Source organism: Heterocephalus glaber, unplaced genomic scaffold, assembly GCF_053883595.1.
Source record: "Heterocephalus glaber isolate CG9 unplaced genomic scaffold, H.glaber_assembly_v1.0 deba00000937, whole genome shotgun sequence".
Classification (NCBI taxonomy): domain Eukaryota; kingdom Metazoa; phylum Chordata; class Mammalia; order Rodentia; family Bathyergidae; genus Heterocephalus; species Heterocephalus glaber.
This window is the reverse complement of record NW_028258173.1, coordinates 7,609,347-7,628,706: the sequence shown is the minus strand read 5'-3', so window position 1 is coordinate 7,628,706 and position 19,360 is coordinate 7,609,347. Positions and strand designations below refer to the sequence as shown.

General features: G+C 45.1%; 1 long non-coding RNA gene and 1 pseudogene across 3 annotated transcripts in view; one reads left to right on the top strand and one right to left on the bottom strand.

Moving 5' to 3' along the window:
• LOC106010742 (uncharacterized) overlaps window positions 1-19,360 on the bottom strand; it is a 178,934-nt gene that overhangs the window by 150,953 nt on the left and 8,621 nt on the right. The window lies entirely within an intron of this gene.
• On the top strand, window positions 8,827-8,945 carry LOC147828762 (small nucleolar RNA SNORA40; annotated as a pseudogene).

Sequence of the window (19,360 nt, the reverse complement as noted above, 5' to 3'; positions counted from 1 at the left end):
TTAAAACAGAAAAGCTGAACCACCTGGAACAGGTAGAACTCTTGAAGACATTAGTGTAGAAAAAGATTTTATGAACAAAACCTCAGTTGCCTGTGAACTAGCACAAACAATCAACAAGTGGGATCTCTTCTTATTAAAAAGCTTCTGCATGGCAAGAGAAACCACCAACAGTGTGAAGAGACAACCCACAAGGTGGGAAAAATTTTTCACCTGCTGTTCCTCAGACAAAGGTCTACTATGTAGAATCTATAAAGAACTTAAAAAAAAAACAAACCTCCCAAATTTAAAGACCCAATCCAAAAATGGGCAACTAAAATGAACAGACATTTCTCAGACAAAGAAGTAGAAATAGCAAATAAACATGTGAAAAAATGTTCAACATCACTGGTAATTTGAGAGATGCAGATGAAAACAACACTGAGATTCCACCTCACCCCAGAAAGAATGGCTGCTACCATGAAATCAACCAATAACAAATGCTGGTAGGGGTGTGGGGAGAAAGAAACCCTTCTCCACTGCTGGTTGGAGTGTAGACTGGTGCAACCACTGTGGAAATCAGTATGGAGATACCTCAAAGAACTAGGACCGGAAGTCCCATTTGACCCAGCTATTCCCCTGCTGGGGATCTTCCCCAAAGAATTAAAAGAATCATACCACAGGATATATGTGCACCCATGTTTACAGTGGCACAGTTTGTAATAGCTAAAGCTTGGAAGCAGCCCAATTGCCCATCAACTGGAGACTGGATAAAGAAAATGTAATTTGGTTACAAAATTGAGTACTACTCAGCCATAAAAAAATGAGAAATTAGAGACATTTATAGCTAAATGAATGCACATTGAGGTGATACTCTTAAGTGAAATAAATAGGACACACATGAGTAAATACCAAATAGTTTCTCTAGTGTGAGAAACTGAAAGTGTAAATAAGGACTGAAAGGTATAATAGATAATGTGAAATAAGAAGAAAAAGGGCAAAGGGGAAGGGGAAGTAGGAGGGATGGGGAAAGGAAAGTTGGGAATGGAATTAATATGAGAAAATGAAAAAACAGAAACAGAATCTTTGTAAATAGGGAGGGATGGAGGGGTTGAAGGGAGGGCAGGAGAAGGGGGAAAATAAGAACCGAGAAAGATTATGTAAAGGTGCAAATTTCCAATGATGAATATCATTATATTGTATACCTAAAATGGACCAATAAATTTAATTTAAAACTATAAAACAAAACTCAGATCCAACATTTGGAAAAATGTAATAATAATATAGAATACATCAGGACTCTTGGTCACATACACACACACCAACTAATTTAAAGAGAGAAGAATCTATCCTTACAGAATACAGGAAAGAGGGCCGGGGATTTAGCTCAGTGGGTCTGCCGCCTGCCTCAAAAGTGAAAGGTCCCAAGTTCGATCCCCAGCACTAAAAAGAAAAAAAAAAATACAGGAAAGCAAACCCACACAGGTGTCCAAGAAGAGCAGGGCAGAGCTTATTTCTCTTCTGCTTGGTTGCTCCAAACCAGCATCTTCTACTTCCTAGCCATGCCGGGCAAGCTGGAACACTTTGATTTCCTGGGCCGTGCAGTGTAGCTCAATGGTAGAGCACTTGCCTAGCTTGTGTGAGGCCCTAGGTTCCTTTCCCAGTACTGAAGAAGAAAAAAAAAGAAAGAAAAACAGTTTGGTGTCACCTGCCTTGTAAGCGCAAGGTCCAGAGTTTGATTCCTGGTACAAAAAAAAAAAAGCTCTGTTTTCATCATGTTGGGGATTTAGCTCAGTGGTTTCGCCACCTGCTGCACAAGTGCAAGGACCTGAGTTCGATCCCCAGTACAAAAAAAAGAAAAACAGTTTGGCTTCCTGGAAAAAGACTGATATACATATACCACATACATATACCAATTCCAAAATCCTAGGAGGCATCTGGGCCAGAGTAAGTCAGGTGATAGATACATCTGGACCAATCAGCTGTGAGAGGGAAGTCTGAGTGACTCAATTCATATTAGCATGGACCAAGCAACTCTCATTCTGGGCAAGGTTGTAGGTTGTAGTGTACTAACTTGATTATAAGAGGCCCAACCTGGAACCAGTCGTGTTGTGTGTGTGTGTGTGTGTGTGTGTGTGTGCGTGTGTTAGATGTGAGAACTGAAGAGATATCTTACCACCCAAAAAAAGAAGGAAGGTGTGACCAGGCAGTTAACACCCCAAAACTGAGTTCCTAAAATGGGATCAGCCTGTAAAGTGCTCACAGCTCAACACACCATAATGGGGCTCATTGTTGCCACCTGGAACCTGTGCCACCATTTACTCCTCCAGCAAAACTTCCATAGAGCTGTCCTGGTTGCTATGACCCCCTCAAAAACCCCTGCTCTCTGCTCCCTGCTCCATGTGGACCAAGACCACTTTTGAGTTCGTGCCTGCCCACATTGCCAAAGGCTCAGAGAGCTTCCTGTCCTTAGCCTTCATTATTTCTCAGCCACTCTCAACATATTTTTCCCCTTTGTCCTTGAAATTCTTCTCTTGTTTCCAGCTTCTCCTGGTTTTCCTCCAACTTTATGGGCCTGTACTTTCCTATCTCCCTCACTGCTTCTCTTTGGCCCATCAACGTTGGCATGCCTGGCAGCTCAGTCCTTGCCCTGCCCTCTTCCTGTGGCTCCCACTGGCATTCCAAGGGTCTCAGCCACTCCTGTGTCTTCATAATGTCATCTCTTGCCAATGGTCCTCAACTTTCTACTCCAACTCTCACCTCTCAGCAAATCTCCAGATCCTGGATCCAAATGCCAGACTAATTGGCACCTGTTCATAGACCACTGGAACTCAACAGGGCAAATTTAGTTCCCTCTGCCCTGACTTTTCCAGCCTGTGGTGAATGGCTCCCACTGTTGTGACTGGACAACTGAAATACTGACTTTCTTGTACCATTAAAAAAAGCATCTTGCCAGGGATTTACCTCAGTGGTTCTGCCGCCTGGCTCGAAAGCACAAGGTCCCAAGTTCAATCCCCGGTACAAAGAGACGGGGGGCGGGGGGGGGCAATAATCTCATGGCAAAGTTTCTGTTCCAGCCAAAATACCTAGGGGACAGCTGAGAGTCCTTTCTCTGATCATCTGCATCCAATCCATCAGTGAGTCCTGCCAACTCTGCTCATCAATCACAGGCTGAACTCATCCCCTTCTCTTCATCCATGTCCATGCTGCCGAGATGCCTGCACTTCCTCAGTCACTCCTAACTGCTTTCTTTGCTTTCTCTACTGCCCTACACAATCCATTCTCCATTCAGCAGCCAGAGGGATGATTTTAAATTTATAAATCAGATCATGTTGCTTCCCTGATTAAATCACTTTCTTTAACACTCAGAATAACATACCAACTCCTTACTCTGACCTACAGAGTTCCCCTGATCTGGTTCCGACCTCCATCCCCAGGGTCATTACACATGGTTCTTCTTCTCCCACTCTGCTCCAGGCACCCTGATCTCTTCTGTTCCTCTAATACACCAAGCTTCCTCCAGCCTTTGCACCAACTGTTGCTCTACCTGGTCCGCTCTCCACCACAGCCTCTGTACTAATTTTGCATCTTTATCAGAGAATAATGTACAGAAGAAAAGATTTATTTGGGTCATGGTTTTAAAGGTTTCAGTCCATAGCCAGCCAAGGCTGGCTGCATTGCTTTTAGGACTGTGGCAAGGCAGAAACACATGGAGGAAAGGTGAGGTAGACCAGAGGTGCTCATCTCATGGCAGCGAAGGAGAAGAAGAAGTGGGGGGGGATATAGTCCCAAGGGCACATTGCCATAACCTACTCTATTCAACTAAGTCTCACTTTCTAAATTTTTGTCACCTCTCATTAATCCCATCAAATTTTGAAGCCATCAATGGAATAATCCACTGATGCAGTTAAAAATCTCATGATCTAGTCTCCCCACCTCTGAACATTGCTGCTCTGGGGACCAAGCCTTCAACACAGGAGCCTTTGGGAGACATTTCGTATCCAAAACATGACACACTCCAACCCTCTTCTGACTGCCCAGCTCCTCTTCTTTTCCAGCCCTTGACTTAAAAGCTATTTCCTCCAAGAGGCTGTGTTTGACTACTCTACCTAAAGAAGAGACTCCATTGCTCGATACCCATCAATTTCTGATTTCTTTGCATAGAACGTATCACCATTTATACTTTTCAAGTTTAATTGTTTATATTCTCACCAAAATATAATTCCCATGAGAGGAAAAACCTCATCTCTGTTATTTCTTTTATTCCCCATGTCTAAAACAATGCCTGTCACATAATTTTAATAAATATTAAAAACTAAGAAATGCTAAAGGGAAGAAAGAGTAATAAACCAATAACTATAAAAAGAAAGAAAGGTCATTGAGAGATACACAAGTGCAACAGGCCCTTGTGGGAGTGCCTGGTGAGAGAGAGAGAGCAGAGTGGGGGAAGCTGCGACCAGAACACTGGGCAGGGGCAGAGGTGAGGCAACTCCAGAGTCTCTAGAAAGAACCCCAGAATGACCATCACTTGCAATTGTCAGATACAAGCAGCAGTGGGAGGGAAAATAGGGACATGGCACAGAAGAATCAGAGGTTAATTGAAAGTCTATGGAACAAATTTGTCATTCATCACCTTCCAGCTCCACTTCTGCCTAACAGAGCAACAGGCCCCTCAGTAAAAACCAGAGGACTCCGGGATAAATCAATGAAACCGTTTGTAGACACTGGGGGCTGCCAGTACACTGTTGGTGTGCTAAAGGAAACCTCACCTCATTCTTCCGTGTGTGCCTCTACATCCTAGCTGCACAGCCACCTCCCTGGCCAGTCCTCATAAAGCATACCCAGACAGTAAGCAACCTATGCATGTGGACCACAGCACCTTGGTGGCACTTTTCCCATGCAGAGAGAGTACAGGAAACCCAGACCAGCCTCCTAGAAAAACTCCCCACATGAGTGTGTCCTCTGAATTCATGTGCTGCAAGTTTGGTCCTCAGTGTGGTGATATTGAGAGGCAGTGGAACCTTTAAGAAGTGGGGCCCAGTGGAAGGTGGTTAGATTATTAGGGGCACTACCCCAAGAAGGTATTAATATAGTTCTTGTAGGGCCCAGTTAGCACCAGGAGAGTTGTATAAAAAGAACAAGACTGGGCCCTCTCCTGTCTCTGGCCCCTGTCTGATAATGTGATCTCTTCTTTACCAGCGAGCTCTAATTAAAGACCAAACAAATAGGGCTGTGGTATCATGAACTTTCAGCTTCTAAAACTGTGAGCTAAATAAACCTCTTTTCTTTATAAAGTACCTAGCCTTAGGTATTTTGTTACAGAAACAGAAAACAGACTAAAACAACTTCTTTCCTTCATTCATCGATAGAAACAGAAAAATGAAAGTCACTAGACATGTGACAAATGGAAAAGAAATTTTAAGATTAAAAAAAGAAAATAAGCAGCAGTCAAACTACATCATCAGAGAAATGTTCAAAGACATTGTATCCATGAGAAGAAAACAGATTCGAATGAAAAATGAATCATCAGAGAATAAGAAAACAAGTTATTAGAATTTAAATCATATGGCTGCTGAAATACAAAGACAATAAATAATCTGAAGATAAAGTTGAGGAATTCTCCACAATGTAGAGTAAAAAATAGTGAGAAAATATGTGAGAAAAGGTAACAGACTTAGCAGACCAATCCAGGAAGTCTAACACAGGCACTCTAGAAAGAAGAGGAAAAAAAGAAATCAACTACTCAATAAAATTAGGAGTTTTCCAGAATTCAAGGCAGAATAGAAGCTTTCGACTAAAAGGGACTTATAAGGAAAATGAATTTTAAAATACTCACAAGCAGAACTCACTATTGGGAAGCATCCCATATCTATTGGGAAGGTATGGTTAAGATCCCACAAGTCTCCAGAGAAGGGAGCGAAGTTTCCCACAAAAGAATGAGGAATTACCTGTGGCTTCTCATCAGCAATACTGGATCTGGAAGGCAGCAGAGTTGCCCCTTCCACTTTCCAAAAGAAAATGATCTTGAAAATGTGTTCAAACTATCAAAGAAAGAAAAGTAAAGGCGCAGACATCCAAGAACTCAGAAGAGAAATTACCGCCTGTGTATCCTTTCTAAGGAAATTACTGGAGGAGATGTTCTAACAAAATGAACAAGATACTTGTAAAAGGGAGGAACCTAGGAAGAAGTCCTGTATGACGACAGCTGGTTAGGAAAAGAAGTCAGTGGACTGCAAAGATGGGATCTTCAAGAAGAGCACAAAGGGGCCCAAGGATTAGACAGCCTTAGCAAGTAACAAAAACATTTCTAAAATGATGAGGACAATTGTTAACTTCTACCAAAAAAGCCAGGAATTAAAACATGCACTTAAAACCTCCAGGGAAAAATAACTTATACAAAACAATTATGATCCTAACATGGAGCAGACTAAAATAAAGCATAATTTTGAACAACTGATAGAGAATACAAAGAGATGATCTATTTGGTTTTGATGTGGGAAACATTTTCCCTTAGGTCTTTGTACCAGGGTTGTGATTTCAGCTTCTAAAATATAAAAGAGGAAGAAAGATAATTCTTCTAAACCACCTTGTTCAACACAGAAAACAGTACTTACAGGATCATCAAAATGTAAAGGCATTTCCCTGGATTTTGACTTTTAAAATCAATCTGTGGATAAAACACAGATGACATAAATGTGGTTAAAGAAGAGAATGTAAATGTTACCAACTTTGACAATGTAAACAGAAAGCTGGAAGAAGCTGAGAAGTTAAAAGGTGTGGGTAGGAGAGGTGAGTGGAAGGACAGGAGATTTAATAATGTTTTCATCATGCTGAATGAGCCCGGAGAGTTACTGTCTCACTTTGAGGGAATAAGAATTGAGTATGTTAAGAACATTAATTAAAATCACTAAGGTAACCTGGGTGTGGTGGCACCAGCCTATAATCCCAGCACTCAGAGGGCTGAGGAAGGAGGATCACCACGAATTCTAGGTCAGGCTGGGCTACAGAGTGAGTTCAAGGCCAGCCTGAAATACATAGCAAGACTGTCTTAAAAAAACAAAAACAAAAAATAAAATTTTTTGTGAAGGAAACCAGTACAATAAATACATATATCTACCAAAAATAAGAGGCCATAGATGGGAGAAGTAAGCTAAGTCTTAAAGTCTTCATCTTTCACAGTAGTGAGTCAATATAGGTCTAAAGTTAACCAATTAAGAAATAGAGGTATAGCAATATTAGAAACCACAAAAGACCACAAAAAACAAAACCACAGTAGTTGCCTCTGAGGGACAGAACTACACCTACGGATTCATAGTGAGTTCTTTACGCAGTTCACTGAAAAGGAAATAAATCCAGACTATTTTACAGAAGATTCTGCATGATATGTTGACACTAACCAAAGTTATACTGCTAAACTACCACTCCAACCAAAAGTGTCTCTAAGGGCCGGGGATTTAGCTCAGTGGTTTCGCCCCCTGCTGCGCAAGCACAGGGACCCGAGTTCCATTCCTGGTACAAAAAAAAAAAAAAAAAGTGTCTCTAAAAGTTAGTGGTAAGGAAAATCCCCCAATGGGCAGGAGTTCAAGCAGCATCTTTGGTTGGCTACTAGCTGAACTGAGAGACGACCAGAAGTAGGAATCTACACTAGCTCATGCACTGTGGTTAATGGCTGAACTGGACAGTCAAGGACTTGGAAAGAATAAGATTGGAAGATGGAAACAACAGGAGATCTGGGGAAGAAGTATGTGGATAGACCCTTGGAGTGGGCACAGGATACAGATATGTGTGTGTGCCACCTGAATTCTCACCCATGGATCACTAGAGAGGAGGTTTTCCATAATTACTTGGGCAAGTTGATACATTTTGTGGATGCTCATTTGTATTTTCCCCCAGCCACCCTGGTATTTGCTCAGTAGCACCATATGCAAAATAACATACAGAACACAAAATAATGGTGGCAAAGATTAAGTCTATGTGAGGGCTTACCAATGGGAACACCCTCTCACAAAATCCATCTGACTCTTCCCTCTCCTGAGAGCCTAAACGAACAATGATAGAGACCAATACTGAGCCCTCAATATAACACTATGCGCAGGAGATCAACAAGACACCTGAGGGCAGGTTGACTTTGTTAAAGGGAGCAGCAATTTTTTCCTCCTTAATATATCTTCAGAATATAGTATTGCCTTCCCTGCCTACCAAGCTCTTGCAGCACTGTCCATGAACCTATAAAATCTCTTACCACCATTGTGATATTCCACACAATAATGTTTCTGATCAAGGAATTCATTTAGCAGAAGTAAAGCAACAGGGTCAGGCACATGGAATCAGTGGTCTTTCCCCATATTCATCACTCAGAGCAACTGGTCTGACAAAACAAGAAAGGGGCCTACTGGAAATTCAGCTTTGATGTACAAAACACATTCCAAAAAATTGGTTTCTGTTTTACAAGATGCAGTATATGATGTGAAGCAATGACCAACCTATGGTGGTGTTTTCCCAGGTGCAGAAGACAAAAGCCAAGGAAAAAGTGGGTAGAATTAGGGGTGACTCCTCTCACTATCATATCTAACAACTCAGAGGATTTTGTTTCCTATTATTTGAGGTTTTAGGAGCCAAAAGAGGAGCCACAGCCAGGGATTTAGCTCAGTGGCACAGTACCTGCCCGGAAAGTATGAGGTCCTGAGTTCCATGCCAGGTACTACAAAAAAAAAAAAAAAAAAGGAACCACAGATTTAGGAACCAGTGTTTCCATCAGGGACCCAATAATGGTTGCACTGAACTGGAAGTCAGGACTGACCCTGGACACGTTAGGCTCTTTCCTCCACTGAATAGACAGGCAAAGAGAATTGCTCTCTTGTTTTGTCTAACTGTAGACTGATTTATGAAAAGGTACAAAAGAAAATCCTCTTTTCCAACCCAAAATTTATTGTTCGGTATGAGTTTTAATACATATAAGAAAGAATATTACTGCCAGGGGTAGTGGTGCATGTCTGTGATCCTGGCATTCCTGAGGCTGAGGCAAGAGGAACAAAAATTTGAGGCCAGCCTGGACTATGTAGTGAGACCTGCCACAGAAAATAAAACAAAAACAAAAAAATCATGATACCTAATACAGACTAAAGTGATGGGGGTGGTAACCATTAATGTTGGTTCCAACAATAAAGAGTTAATAACTATAAAGCATAAAACATGAGCAAAATCTCAGCTCTCTTGATTCAGTATTATAATTTTCATGTTGTGACATATAAAGATAGTTTTTTTTTTCCTCTTCCTTAGAGGCTTCTGTCTTGAGAACCTCAGGTCTGGAGTTGAAGATCAATCTTACTAGGAGTATTTGAATCATGTTTGTTTAAATGTTTTAAGTAGTAACATTATCAGATTAAAATTTCCACTGGTTTTAATTTTAAAAAGAGACTTACTGGGCCAGGGATTTAGCTCAGTGTTTCCGGCGCCTGCCTCACAAGCACAAGGTCCCGAGTTTGATCCCTGGTACCAAAAAATAATAATAATAATAAATAAAGAAAAGAAAAGAAAAGTAAAAAGAAAGGTGAAATTTTTTTTTTTTTGAAAAGAGACTTACTGTCTTAACAATAAAGGAGAAACTAGATTGCTGCTGCATGAGAGGAACAAAGAACCCAAGAAATTCTCTGTTGAACCATTTAGTATTTCCATGTCCAAAAGAAGCTCTGTAATGTGAAATGTGCAGTAAGAGAGGGAGCTAAAACTATCAACTACACCCTCATAAAAGCAAAAACAGAAATATTTTCTTTCTTGCTTGTTAGATATGTGTGTTTGTATTTGCATATATTAATTAATTTCTTCCTCTCCCCCCACCTTTTCCTTTTATATAAGATAATTGGGAGTAATTAATTTTATAGTTTGGCCTTTAGGTTAAAGAATATTCAGACAGAACTGCAAGTAAACTTCATGGGGGATCAACATCTAGAAATGGATACCAAGACTGTCACTCAAAGGTGGATATGTTGATGGTTGGGGTTTTACATCTCTTCTTTTTGAGAACAAGGGGAGTGTCTTATACAAAAGATTACTGCACTTCATAAAGTTAAAATACATGTATTGTTATCATTAAGTTGAAGTTCACATATGTGTAAATGGACGCCAGGTAGCCAAAGAGGTGGACTGTCCCAGGCATTAAGCTGTTATCTCCCAACTTCAAGTCTGCCCTTCCAAGCCCTGTTTTGTGATTCTGGGGTCAGGACTTCACACATTGCATCTCTTCATTGCAAGCTGGATCCCTGGTAGGTTCTGGCAATAAGAGGACTAGGAGAAACTGCAAGGCTGGAAGAAAGAAGGAAAATGCCTTTTCTGCTGGCTTGCTCCTCTTGCCCATGTCATTCCACAGATCCCCCATCTAGCCGTAGTAGTTTTTCCAATGGTCCATTCTTTATGGCACAACCTCATCAAGCTTCTTCAGAAATATCAGCACCAGTCAGCTGGTGCCACAGTATCAGAGCTCCATGAGACCTCTTCTTCAAATTTCTAGTGTCATATAATCTCACCTAGCCCTTTGTGCTGCCAGTCCTAGGGGTGAATGCTTCTTTTCATGGTTACTATATCCATGCTACTGCCATGTTCCCTTTCTGCTTTTTCAGCCCTTCAATACATGTTTAGCCAATTCTCTAATATTAAATTCTTTGTGTTAAAATGACTTGTGCAGTTTCTGATTCCATGGCTGGACTCTGACTATGCAGGCAGACAACTCTAACCTTTTATTAGAAACTTCCTGTACAATTAAAAATTTTTTTTAAAACTCTTCATAAGAGTATGTATGTAGCTGGGTGTGATGGCACATGCCTGTAATCCCAACACTTGGGAGGCTGAGGCAGGAGGATCACCTCGTTTGAGGCCAGCCTGAGCTACATAGTGAGTTCAGGCCCAGCCTGAACTACAAAGGAAGACCCTGCCCCCCCCCAAAAAAGAGAGTGTGTGTGTGTGTGTGTGTGTGTGTGTGTGTGTGTTTTACTGGTAATGGAACATGGGCCTCATGCATACTAGATAAGCACTGTGCCACTGAACTATGCCCCAGCCTGGTGCTTCTTCTAATTAATCTGATTCTGTGATATAACTGCTACAAGAGTGCAGCTTGAAACTCCTCAGTGAGGAGTTGGGATATTTTCCCAGAGAGTATGGAGATCACTAAAGAAGTTTCAATAGATGAAGGGCATAGTCATATTCACTGGAGCCGGGTGTCCTTGGGATGACCTTGAGTGTCATGCCCCTCACTCTCAGGTGAGGCAGATCTTCAACAGAGACTTGCCCAAATTCCACATCTCCCCCATCACTAGGTAACTCCCCTAAACATGTCTGTGCTGTGTCTCTGCCCCTCAGAAACCTTGTTAGGACACTAGTTAGTGTGATAAACTAATTTGCAGTGAAGTGTTAGCAAATGAAAATGGTTTATCCGTCCTCGGGGTATTTTCATTTTAATGGAGACTCGGTTGACAAATATTTACTGAACAGTCTATTACATGCAAGAAACTATGTAAAACTCCTAGAGGGAGGCATGGCCTGACCTAAATAACTCGTCTCTAATGACAGAACTTGAGGCTCATGGGAGAAATGTTGTAGGCAGCAGATAACCTTTCTCTTCTCTGAATAAGCCACACAAGAATACGTGTTGGTCTGAATCCGCTCCCCTCCAGTGGAGGTGAATGTTTAACTGTCATCAGCTGAGTGGTGCTGACTCTTGCTGGAACTGTCTTTGGTGGTTCAGGAACCGATCCTTGCCTCTTTGGGGGGATTCATAGGTCTGCCCCATAGGAGGCCAGAAGGAGAATACTGGGGAGTTTCATTTCCTGCTCCTGGTCACCACTAGGCCCTTGTCTGCCTCTGTGTCCATGACCTCCACCCAGGCACACACTAAGGTCCCTGGGCACCTGGTTCTATGCCGGCGTGGAAGAGAGTATCCAAGGAGGCATGGGAGGGTGAGCTCGAGAAGATCTGATGTAGCCCAAGCTTCCATTTAGTGCGGGATGGATTCTCCTTTGGAAAGTGGAGGCTCCTCAGCCTGGTCTACTCTCTCCTTTTCTCTCCCCTCTCCTCTCCCCTTCCCTTTTCTTCCCTACCCTTCCCTTTCTTCTTCTGAGCAACCAGCCCAAAAGGGAGGATAACTAGCAGCAGGAAAGGATGGACAGGGATTTCCCAGCTGGAATTCTCAAACCCTTCCCTCTCACCTCCTCTCTCACCCCTGCCGAGCTTGACTGTACAGCACCACCCTCTCACCCACTGGCACCTCCCACTCAACCTGTCTGCTCCTCCTTTCTGGCACCACGAGAGGGACAGATCCTGAAGATGGTGGCAGAATGAGGAACTGGGGGTCAGAACCCCGGAGAATTCTTACGTAGGCCTTAACTCTGTTCCCATTTATAAAATGGGCATGACCCACGCACTTTTTTTCCCTAAGACCATCTCTAGAACTTCCCACTCCAACATCCCTGCCTGGCTCCCATTATTCCCATCCATTAAGAAACACTGACATCTTGTGGTTATCTAGGGACCCACAGCATGGACTTCAGCTTCCTCGAATAGGGACTATGGGTACAAAACCCTGAGATGAATTTCTCAGGGTTTGGGGGAGGGGAGAAGGGGGGTAGAGAGGGAGACAAGGTCATGCTCTGGTGCTCAAGCTGGTCTTGAACTTCTGAACTGAAGTGACCCTGCTGCCTCGGCCTCCCGAGTACTGGGATTACACAAGGGATAGGAGCACCTAGAAATGGGAGTTCCTCATTCTCAGCTCATACATCCCTCTGCAATTTCCCTCCCTCTCCCCCTGAAGGGCCTCTCAAGACTCCCAGACAGCTTGAGAGCCCAGATCCAGTGTTGAAATTGCCGTGTGTGTCTGATCCTTGCTAAAGATGGCCCAGACACTCACTGGTGGCAAAGGGAGAAGGAGCGTGGATAAATCGTGCCACGGGTAATTCACAAAGTGGCTTGCTGAGTCCAAGCCAATTCCAGGAGCTATGCAGCCCCTGCACCGTTCATGTACACCACAGGAAGGGGCAGACAGAAAGGTGACCAGGCAGCTTTCCCCCACGGCAGCTGTCAATCATCCACCCACCAGCCGCGTCAGCACGCGGACCACAGATGCTTACTCAGCACTCCCAGGTGCCCAGTGTCACACAGGCAGTTGACTGTGTGTGTGTGTGTGTGTGTGTGTGTGTGTGAGTGGGAGTGATGTTTATGAACTCAGGGAGAGGGTGCAAAGGAAAGAGAGGATGCACACAGCATGAGGTGCTGGCAGACATCAGCAAGTGAACCATAAAATAATCTAAATTCATTTATGCAACAAATGCTTCCAAGCACCTGCTGTGCACCCAAGGTGGAGAGCTGCCTCCCATGCTCAGAGGGCTCCCCTACCTTCCACTCGATGGCTCCTGGCCATGGTCTACCCTGCCTCTCACCTCTGGCTGACCTACTTAACTTTGCCATTGTCTCTCATCCTTGCGTCTCTGTGTCCCTCGGACTGAGCACACAAGAGGTGCCTGATATGCACTTACTGAAGTCATTAATCCAGTCCAGTGCCTGCCCATAGCAAGGATCCCTTTGCTAGCGTCCCCAGTGGCTGCTCACTCAGCCCCACAGCTGATAGCCACCAGCATCCCCTGGGCTGCTTTGTTAGTCTGGCCTCTGTTGCAAGACACAGAATAGCAACTCAGATTCACAGGGGCAAAAAAAGGGAATAGTGGCCCCCATTGGTGGGGCGGAAGGAAGGTTGATGTCGGGTACTGGCAGGTCCGGGTTCCAGGATGATGACCCTGGGTTTTCCTATCCCTCTCCCCTGCCATCTGCCGCTCATACCCAAGCTGCCACCACATCTCCCGCTCCAGACTCTGCTTCTGCTTATCATTCTGCATGCCAGCTGCCCTCATGCAGCAGGAGGAAAGGTGACAGCAACAGCCACCCCAGGTATTATGGGATGACCTGGAAAGCCCTCTGGAGGACTCATGTGCTCAGAGGTAGGGCTTTTGGAAGATGATTGGATCATGGCAGTGCTATACTCATTGGTGGCTAGGTGCATTTATGGACTATAGCTACATATGCTGTTAGGAAGTGGGGCCTGGTTGGAAGAAGTGCATCGCGGAGGGCATGGCTTTGGTGGTGTAGCTCCCTCCCTGGCTCCTCCTTTCTCTCTCAGCTTCCCAGCTGCCATGAGATGAGTAGCACTCTTCTCCAATACCCTTCCATTATGCCATTTCTGCCATACAGCCAGCCAACCAAGAGCTGAAACCCCCAAATCAAGAGTCAAATGAGAGCTGGGGGTTTAGCTCAGTGGTTCTGCCACCTGCCTCACAAGCACAAGGTCCTGAGTTCTCTCCCCGGTACCAAAAGAAAAAAAAAAAAGACAACAAAAATTAGAAGAAAAAAAAAAGAGTCAAATGAAACTTCTCCTTGAAGGCAGGAACAACTGCTCATAGTTCTGCCCTATGGCCCCAGGGAAAGAAGAGGACACTGTAATCATCTGCCTATCAGAAAGATATATAATGGAGAGGGGGGGAGTTGCCAAACGAGGGAAGCTGTGTTACCGTGGAGCCCAGGGGGTGGGGGGAGATGCTGAGGAGGTTAGGAAATTGAATAGTGTCCCCTCAAAATTCACATTCACCCAGATCCTTAGAATGTGGACTTATTTGGAAATAGGGTTTTGCAGATGCCTTTCAAGTAAGAATCAAGATGAGCACATCCCAGTGTTATGGTTTAAATATGAAATGTCGGGCCGGGGATATAGCTGAGTGGTTCCACTGCCTGCCTCGAAAGTGCAAGGTCTCAAGTTCAATCCTCAGTACCAAAAAAAAAAAAAAAAATATATATATATATATATATATATATATATATATATATATGAATTGTCCCCCAAAGACGACTCGTGTACTAAGAACACCAAAGTCATCAATACGTTAATCCATTCATGAGTTCATCACTGAATATGCTATCACAAGGTGGGGGAGTCTCAGTGGAGGAAATAGTTCACTGGGGATGTGACTTTGAAGGGTATATCTCTTTCTGGCTCTTTTCCACGAACTCTGCTTCCATGAGGCAAGCAACTTTCCTCCACCGTGCCCTTCTACCATGTTTCTGCCTTCGAGTCAGCCAACCATGAACTGAAATCTCTGAAACCACAAGCCAAATCAAATCTTCTGCTCCTTTACATTGTATATCTCAGGTATTTGATCCCCCCAACAATATTCTGACAGATAAACCTAGGGAAGTATGGGCCCGAACTCCAATGGAAATGTCCTTGTAAAAGACAGAAAATGAGACAGACACAAGAGAGAGGTTTAATTTGGCTTATGGTTTCAGGGGATTCGATCCATAGTCACCTGGTTCCATGGTGGAAAGGTGCAATGGAGCAAAACTCCTTAGTTCATGGTGGCTGGGAAGCAGCACATGGGAACAGTGCCAGACAGGATGAATGTAGAGACTGAGGCATGGAAATGTGGGTGGAGGCATAAACTAGAGCAATGCAGCCACAAGCCAGGGTCACTGTAGCTGTAAAAGGCAAGGGAGGAGCCTCAGGAGGGTGTACAGCCTGCTGATGCCACGTTTGGGGTTCCAGGCCTCACAGAATGGAAGAGAATCTATTTCCATTGTTTTAAGCTAACAAGTTTGTGGCCCTTGGCTATGGAAGCCTTAGGAAAAAGGCACAAGACACAAAACCAACACATGTCCACTGTGCCACTCTCTGGGAGTAGTGGATGGGACTGGGGCTGGAAATCATCAGTGGAGACCCTGAGTTGTTTCCCCAAATCCCCCGAATTCCTGAATCACCTGAAACCATGAACCACACCTGTTGCCTGGGTACTGCTGCGAGCCCACCCCACTGACTGGCTATCTAGGGCTGGACACCTGTGTGACATGAAAGAGACTGAAGGAGCCTAGACACTTTAGGACTCCCTCACCACCAGCCACTTAGTGTAAACTGAGGCCCAGAGAAGGTGAGTTCAGATGATTTAAAGGATCTCTCAATAAGGGAAAGGCTACCTTCATAAAATTGCTATCTGACCTATTGTGTATGGTTAAGGCGGAGTGTGAACTTGACTGTTTTGGCATCCGCCTGCATGGTTGGTGGAGCACTTCTGGGTGCGTCTGGGAGGTCACAGGGGTGTAACCCTGGGGCCTGTATCTGATCCCTCCCCATCCCTCCCTGGCCCTGTTCCCCTGCTCTACTTTCTGGCCTCCATCAACTAAGCAGCTCTACTCCACCTCGCCCTTCTATGATGGTTCTGCCTCGGAGCCAGCTGACCATAGAATGAAATTAAATCTCTCCTCTTTTAAGCTGAGGATGTTGGGTATTGGGTCTCAGTGTGACTAAGACAACTAGATACTCCCCTTTTACATCTGAGTAGACAGTAAAAACCTTAGTGTTTAGTGGTCACTGCTGAGAACATGGGCATTGTCAGGAAGCTAAATGCTTCTAGGAAATGGGGGAGCCCCAGAGATAAAGCCCCCAATTTGCTGGCCTAAAATTGCAACAGGATCAGGAGAGCAAGATGCCCCTCACGGAGTCCTTGCTCTCCATATCTAATTTAATGTGCGGAACTTAGAAAGTACAGATACCTTCTAGTCTTCTCTCCTCTAGCCTGAAATTTCCATTCCTGAAAACATCTTCCCTTCTGTGAGATGATTTTCAGGAGCCATGCTAGGGAGCAGTCTGTGCACACCCTGGCCACAGTGACCCTTGTCCAGCCTGGTGACCCCTGTCAGAAGACCTGGGGGCGGGCAGCCCCCGAGGGCATGGGGGAGGGGAACCTGAGGTCAGCCCCGCCCCATCCTCCTCATCAGCCCTGCAAAGCCTGGCTGCCACCCCCACAGGTCCAGCAAGATGACAGCCCTGTACCCCTCCTGAGAGATGCTCGGAGCCTCTGGCGCTGTGGCCTCTCCAGGCAGTAGCAGGCTGCTCCGAAGTGCAGTTCAGGATCTCTGATCTGCTCTCTTCCCTCCTTCCTGTGGCTGTGGTATTCTGGCTCCCGCCTCCCACTCCCGGAAGCCCTGTGGAGCTGTCACCTCTCTCCTCACCCCCAGAGTTGACAAAGTCCAGACGGCTTCTCAGACAATTTAAGAGCCTTCCTAGGAGACTCTTTGAAGCTGCTTCAAAGCCAGCAGTGGTGTGAGCAGCCACCCAGTGGCAGGAAGGCCCCACACCCCTGGACCACCCAGCCCCATGAGGGGCAGCCAGTCACTCCCCCACTGTAGTGCCAGCCATTACACAGCAGGGCTATGGGGTCCGTCCTTTGGGGATGAAGTGAGGGCTGCAGGGGCTGCAAGGCCACCATTCTGGGCAAGCACATTGGTGGATCCTTGCTCTCCAGCCAGCAGCCAGCTCCCCCTGGCCACCCTCAGCATTACATGGGCAGAGGAGGAAGGAGGGAGGGATGGAGGCTCCACAAGGACTTCTTCCAAGTAACACTGAGCTTCAAAAGGAATCGCTCAGAAGGAGCCTGGAACAGAACCACTCCAGGACTCGGGGCCAAGAAAAGACACACTGGGCTGGGGCACATTAAACAGCAGGTGACTGTGCAATGCCAGGAGCAGGTGGTTGTAGGAAGATGACTTCTGTCCTCCCCCTTCCTCCTCACCTCTGTTCTCCCAGCTGGGGAAGGGGCTCATTGAGTCTCTTCCCACCTTGTTCCTCACTGCCACTGCCTAGCCTTCACTGCCCCGCCTTCCTCTCTTGCTTCATCCCCTGCAGCCTTAGTTAAGAAGATGGGAAGTTCCTGCCCCATGAGCAGCATCATTTAAACAGGCGCCTGCAGGGTGAGCCCCAAGCTTCTCCATCCCCCTACCCTGCAGTGTCTGCCTCATCCTCACCCTTGGCCTGGAGGCTCCCTGGCCAGCAGGGAGACCAACGCAGCAGCAAGGGGCCCCAAGCTGTGGCTCACTGCCCCCCTGCTCCCTTAAGAATCCACTCCCCCTTCCCACCCTGTGGCCTGTGACTTCAGAGCTGGGGCTGAATCTCATCAACAAGAAATCTGAAGCCATTAAAATACAATAAAAGAGAAATTAAATGTAATCACTCTGTAAATTATAACTAATTGAAACATCAATTGTAATTTTTATGATCTGCATTGGAGTGAGTGATGCCACAAAAGGAGAAAGGACAGTTAAATGATGGTGGAGGTGTCCTGGGATGCCCTCGGCCTGCACCTCCCGAGTCTTCCTTCCACTCTCTCCGAGGCCTACCCCGTGGTGGCTCTTGGAGAAGTCCCCCAAAGTAACTCTCCTCATGCCTGGAGGCCTGGAGTGCAGTCCTTTGCTGCACCTTGCCCTTTTCGTACAAGGCCAAAGCCTGCCCACTTCCTGCCAGGCCACCTCAGGCCGAACTGGTGGCTTTCCCTATTCCCCACATTTGTGTCAGGACCTCAGACCCCACCCTGTATCTAAGCCAGTCATCAAGTGCCAAGCTCCAGGCACAGAGGGAGGGAGGCAGCAACCAACCGAAGGTCTCCAATTCTCCGCTTGGTCACACCACAGTGGGCTTTTGAATCTTGAAGGACCAGGAGCAGGGCCTGGATCCTGGGCCTCCTCCCATTCACACCAACCACCCGAATCAGGGTCACTTCTGCCCTGGCTACCCGAAGTGGAGCGCCAGGAACCTTTCCATTTCCAGTCCTTAGCAGATCAAAACTTTTTAATATTTTTTGTTGAGAGAGAATTCACACATGCAATTTTAACATGTGTGATTCTCTGGATCTCCATATATTCCTAAGGCTAGGCAGCGGTTGACACTGTCTAAAAAACTCCTCCTCATTGTGCTCCCTCAGCTCCTGGCAACAACTGGTCTACTTTCTGTCTCTGTGGACTCATCTGTTCTGGAAAATTCATCTCAGTGAGATCCTACAAGATGTGGCTTCTCTCATGTAGCATTGTGTTTTCAAGGTTTACCCAGACCTGTGTCTTTTTGGTGGTTAAATCATATTCCAGTTCATGGATATACCATATTTTATTTATTCATTCATCAGTTGATAAACACTTGGATTATTTCCACTTGGGGGCTATTGTGAATAATGTTATAATGAAAATCACTGTATAGGCTTCTGGGTGGATGTATATTTTCCATTCTCTTGGGGATAAACCTAGCAGTGGAATTGCTGGGCCATGGGGTAAATATGTTTAATATTTTTCAGAAACTTCTATCCAAAGTGGCTATATCAATAAAACTTTTGTAAAAAGAAGATTAAAAATAAATTTTGGAAAAAAATTTAAATTTAAAATAACATACGAAACACAGCCTAATGTTTGTTCCTATTAAGCAGGCATAAAATTATTTGCGAAATTGCTAGGCAAATCTCTAAATGTTTCCTCTCAATTTCTGTTCCAACTTGGTTGAGGGCAAGTAATGAACAGTTCTTGGACTGGCGCTGGTCCC